We start from the raw sequence: 5,994 nt of genomic DNA on the forward strand, positions 1-5,994 counted from the left end.
TTTGTGTTTCTACGAATTTCAAAAAGCTGGGATCATTTAGCCATTTAGGGTGGAATCGCCATCTCCGAGTACCCCGCACAAGCTTTTGGTCATTATATATAAGAGATGCTGGACCATGATCTGAGATTACAATGGAGTCATAAACACAATCTGTTATTCTAGGAAAGAGGTCATTGGACACCAAAAAGTAGTCAATCCGTGAATGGCCTTTGGTTACATTTGCGCAGCAAGAGTACTCTCTATTATTAGGAAACAGTCTTCTCCAAGGGTCACATAAATTCAGCTCTTTTATGAAATACTGTAGCGTTTTCCTGCTCTGTGTATGAGCAGTATCAATGCCCGAAGAGCGGTCAAGGTGAGGAGCGATTGTACAGTTAAAATCTCCTCCAATTAGTAATTTCCCTGGCAGTGAGGCTAATAATAGAAATAGATTTTCAAAAAATTGTGGGCAGTCATCGTTGGGTCCATATAAATTCACCATCGTAATATTTTCATTAAAGAGTGAACCTTGCACAATCAGATATCTTCCAGTGGGGTCTGGAAGTGTTTTAATAACTTGAAAAGGGAGAGACTTATGAATTAATGTAATAACTCCCCTTGCATTAGTGGAGAACGAAGCAGAGTACACTTGGCCCGGCCAACGTCTCTTTACTTTTAACAAGTCACTGGACATAAAATGAGATTCTTGTAAAAATATAACTGATTTAAGATTTTTAAGCCTTGTCATAACCTGCTTTAATTTAGATAATTTCCCTAAGCCTCTCACATTCCAAGTAGTTATCTTTATACTTGGGTCACCACACATCATTTAACATCAGAGGTATAGTAAGTGCCACGCTGAGTGTCGTCTAAATACAAATAGTTAAAAGGCATATGAAATGTTTGAAGTGAGAACAATAAAAGGCCTGATAGCTCTATGACATTAAATTGAACTCCAGAAATGGATGAGAAGATCCCTCCCCTGCTGTCATCTAGAACTTGACAGCATTCCCCAAAACCCCTACCGTATGAAAACACAACATAACGATGGTCTGATCCTACAAAGAGGAGCAGAGTAACGATACTCAAACACATGTCCATCATCAGCCGCTCCGCTAAACGGCATTAAAAAAAAAAAAAAAAATCGAATGCTCAATCCCAAAGAAAAAACAGAAAGCACACTAAAAACACGCTTCCTCTGTCTTGTTATTTCCATACAAGCTTAAGAATCCGATAAAAAAAAGAGATTCAAATGTTCCCGTCATTGTCCTCACCTTTACTCAGGATCTATGCCAGTGACTATGTCACGTCATGACGGTCGCCGGGGAGATTACGGATGAACGTCGCAGCCTCCTCCGGGGTGTTAAAAACCTGGGATCGGCCTGCGTGTGTCACCCGGAGCCGGGCTGGATGCAGGATTCCGTACTGGACGTTCAGGGCTTTAAGCTGCTGCTTCACTTCATCAAAGTGCTTCCTTTTCATGTGTGTCTCTCTGGCAACATCCTGGAAGAATTTCACCTACTGCTGTTGAAACATCACCTTTCCTTTGGCACTGGCTGCCCGGATCACTCTCTCCTCATCTTTGTAGTTGAGGAAGTGCATGATCAGCGCTCTGGGGATGTTGCGATCTTGGCGACCCTGCAGGCGGTGGGCTCGTTCGATGAAAACCGGGTAGGGAAAGGAGTCAGCCCCAAACACCTCGGGAAGCCACCTCTCCAGAAAAGCCGCAGCATCTCGCCCCTCTGTGCCCTCCGGCAAGTTGATGAGACGAAGATTGTTGCGCCGGCTGCGGTTCTCCTGGTCTTCCATCTTGGCGGTGAGAGACACCACCTGCTTCTGGAGCTCAGCAACCGACTTTTGCAAAGTAGTGACGTTGTCCTCCGTGTCCCCAATACGCTGTTCAGCCTCCGCGATAACATCGAAGAATTGCATGTTCATTCCAGGATTTTCATGTCCTTAAGCCATGTTTGTTATTTAGATATTGCGTATCATCTGCAGTGCAATGGAAGTAATTGAGTGATTCTAATTAAGTGCCTAAACGAGCATAATAGTAAAAGATATATTGTCAAGTACAGAACCTTTGGAACTCCATGACTTAACGAGTATTTATTGAAATTCATCATTAACAGTACTAAAAGTTAACATACTGAAAATAGGAACCTAAACCAGCCTTAGTGTGTTCCTTTAATGCCAGTGGCTCAACGTTCCTGTAAAAGAATATTAGGCAATTGGTGTCAATGCAGCACTAAAATCAATAATACAAGTACAAAAACAAGTCCATTGTCAGAAGCCACAAAAAAGTCATTGCTAACTTTTAACCAGAAGCTCTGGTGTATGAACGCTAAATTCCTGATGAAAAATCTCAAATAAATTTATTGCTATAGAAAGTCACACAAACTGTTGCGACTATTTTTTTTTTTATAGAATCTGAGAGGAAGGTGAGGTTAGAAATCGTCTTATAAGTTGGCTAAAACCCCCTGGTTCGAGAGTTGGCTTTTAAGAATGGTTTAATTACAGCTCTTTAAAGGACTGTGTACATTAATCCTTATAAATAGATAATCATACTATAAAATGCCATTAAGGGATTCAATTTAGCTAACAATACCATCGTGGGACAACCATCCATAAGACAAAGTAAATAATATCATAATCTGATATTAATCATTACAAGATACAACAGCTTAGAGGACAGAGACTTGATATTTAAAAGTCCACATTTCATCTTTATGTGCTACAGAGAGTGTTTTCAATTATTAGGTTTTCCATGTTTAACCGTTTTTATTTCTTTAAATAATTGAGTGGTCGGGAAAGACAGTCCCATGGGGTTTCATGGGTGGTGACTGTACTAATGAACGCAGAGAAGTGTTAGACAGCAGCCTGCTTCCTGGCACTCTGACTGTCAGGTTAGAAAAAACTCGCCATATTCCTATATAAGAGAGCCGCATCCAATCCCAAAGTGGATGGATGCGCTCCTCTTCTAATTCAGACCAGTTTTCCCCAAAAAGCTGCCAGTTATCAATGAACCCACATCGTTTTCTGGACACCACCTCGACAGCCAGCCGTGGAATACGAATGCGCTATACATGTCATCACTGTGCATTGGGCAGGGTCCAAAGAAAACTTACAGGTGTCCAACATTGTTTTGGCGTATCTACACACCGACTCCACGTTAACAAATAGGTCTAAAGTGACCTCGATTGGTCATAATCGGGGTCATTACCGCTATCTTAATGATTATTTTTCTTCGCAGCAGTTTTAAAATATGAATCAACATATCGCACACTCCCCTGCCCCAGATACACTTAACTGGCCGCTGGCCTCGCTGGTCTTCGCTGGCTTCGCTAAACTCACGTTTCTGACTATATAAAGCCAACTAACCAAGGTGGTCCTGAGTGGTGAAATTTATAAAACGTGAAATCTTTGGGGAGCCGTGGCTTCAAGTGGGTTATGCCTCCTCCGTTCAGTCCACTCACTTTCCCCTGCATCCCTTCTGCTAGGATCCACCGGGATCTACCGGGTGACGTTAGCTGAACTAACCCTCGTTTGCCGCACCACACCTGTCGCTTGGCTAACATGGGGTCAAGATAATCCTGTGGTGAAGGTACCGTGCCTCTAAGTACTAATCCTCACCTCCAGCGCAGTAAAAACTACACTTAATACATGTACCATTATCACAAAAGAGGCTAGGAATAACTAAAACATTTGCACACTGAGCAGAAGGAGGAGAGAGAGAGAAGCCATCGCTAACTTCATGCTTAATGTAACTAAGCCGTGTGAAAATTTGAAAATAGCGAAAAGTCGCTAAAAGAAAGAAGTAGCTACTAGGTTTGGTAAACTAGTCTACGTTTAAATTTAAGCGGTTAAATAACCGCTGTAACGAGTAAAAAAATTATATTTAAGCGCTCACTGACACCAGCTACAACACCAAAACAGTGACAGGACAGGAAGTAAACTCGAAATGAGTCAGTATGCTTACCGTAGCACGTCAGATGTACATTCAGTCCAAGTGGCCATGGAGAGCAATGTTTGAATGAAGACACCTGCTCTAGTGTGCTAAAAAACCATAGGGAAGAGTAAGTTCTCATGTCCATCATGCTGACACAATAACCTTGTTTGTAGGAACAAAAGTCATGCAAATACACACTGTCCCCTGCCACAATCTAAATCAGAGAGACAAACAGCCAGTTGGTATGCTGTGGAGAGCAAGGACTTCACTGGAGCCTTAGCAATAGAGGACCTTTCAGCACAGCCATATTTGGTCAAACAGCATTGTCAGAAACAGTGAAAAAACTGCCCTTACGAATCCTACCCACACAAATCACACACACATACATACACACACACACACCACCACACACACACACACACACACACACACACACACACAAATATGTCACTGCACCGCCCTCAAGGACCACGATTGAAAAATAAAAAATTGCATTGTTAAAAGCCACAAAATCTAAAAAAAATCTTTCCAACATCATTTGGGAGTTAAAATGTATCTTTATTCTGCATGTGGGATTTATGCATCCAGGCACACAGACTAAAGTGTATAATACAACCCTCCCAGTGACTCAGACCCGGACACCAAAAATTACCTCCATAAAATTTAAAACAAGCAACTGATAGTATCATATTGGTCATGCTGCCATCATTCCAAACTGGTTTTGATGTTTTCTAAGATGACAAATGCTTTCTGAAACACACCACACACATACATAATTTCCACAAGCTATGACAAAGCAGCTGACAATAAGCAGGTCATTTGACTATCCAAGAAGAAGATCTAAAAACAGAAACTGTCTATCCAGGCATCTTGCCATAGTGTTGACCAATCAGTGTCCTATCCCAACCAGCTAACACTTCAGCTACGGACGTGTTTAACGCTAAATGTATGTATAATGTGCTCAAAAACAATGGCGGCTGCTAAAAGGTTAGCGAGATGCTGCTAGCATCAGTTATACCTCGGTAGATTATTGCGCCACACGAAAAAGTTGCCTTGGCGGACAAAAAGGCAATCAGCAGCGGTTAGAAAGGGAGGAGGTGCCGCCAAGTGAGTTCTTTTACGACGTGTTGTGACAGTACACGTCCCAGAGCTGTAGGGGGAGCTCGTTTGAGGATAAATAACTAGCAATGCCAAAAGTGAAAACCAGCGAAGAAAACGGCTAGAGTTGCCAAGTTCCCCTTTAAAGGGTTTCTTGATGGAAAAGATGTTTTGGAGTTTGAATACATTATATGGTTTGTTGATTTGATTCACCTGTGGTAGACGTGACTGACAGAGTACTTCTTTTTTAAGGTTTCTTTTCAAACGGTTTCCAATGAGGACTTCCCAGATGGTTCTGTGTTACAACCATATGGTTGTTAGCGCGTTCGTTGATTTGCAAGTAAGGAGAACTCGAAGTCGGAGTCGTTTTAGAAAATGTATTTGAGCATTGAAGAATTAAAGAACATGTACATGGACTCTCTTTTTCTGAAAACCACAGTTCACTGACTCTAAGAGTGAGCGAGTTGCTGCAGCCAAAGTCCCCAAAAGAAGTGCCTACTTACAGGTATACAGAGTTTGTATGAGAAATTGTGCTGCTATTCTATTTGGTCTAGAAATGTCGATGGGGCCCTGGGGGTTCCAACATGGCGGGCGAGCTGAGCACACGCGCCTCACGGTTTGCTCCCGCAAGCTAACGGCTAATCAATATAGTCAATATCCTGAATGCTCACTAATAGTAATAAGAAAAATATTGTGTTTGACTCACTACATCCTCGATGCCTGTAAGGGTAACAGAAGCAAAAAAGGAGACAGACCAGCCTGCCTAACTCCACTGAAGCAGACCCTCTAGCCTCTGCCTCGTCAGATACGCTAACACCGAGCAGCGAAGCTAAACATGGAAACCGATGGAGGAAACCCGATCATGAATGCGATAAACAACATGAGAGATGAGTTCTCAGCAAAACTTTAAGGGTCCTAACAGCCATACAAGGTATTAAACATGACTTCAAAGATTTACTAATAAACTCTTC

Source organism: Morone saxatilis, unplaced genomic scaffold, assembly GCF_004916995.1.
Source record: "Morone saxatilis isolate NCDOM2014 unplaced genomic scaffold, NCSU_SB_2.0 Contig17, whole genome shotgun sequence".
Taxonomy (NCBI): Eukaryota; Metazoa; Chordata; class Actinopteri; family Moronidae; genus Morone; species Morone saxatilis.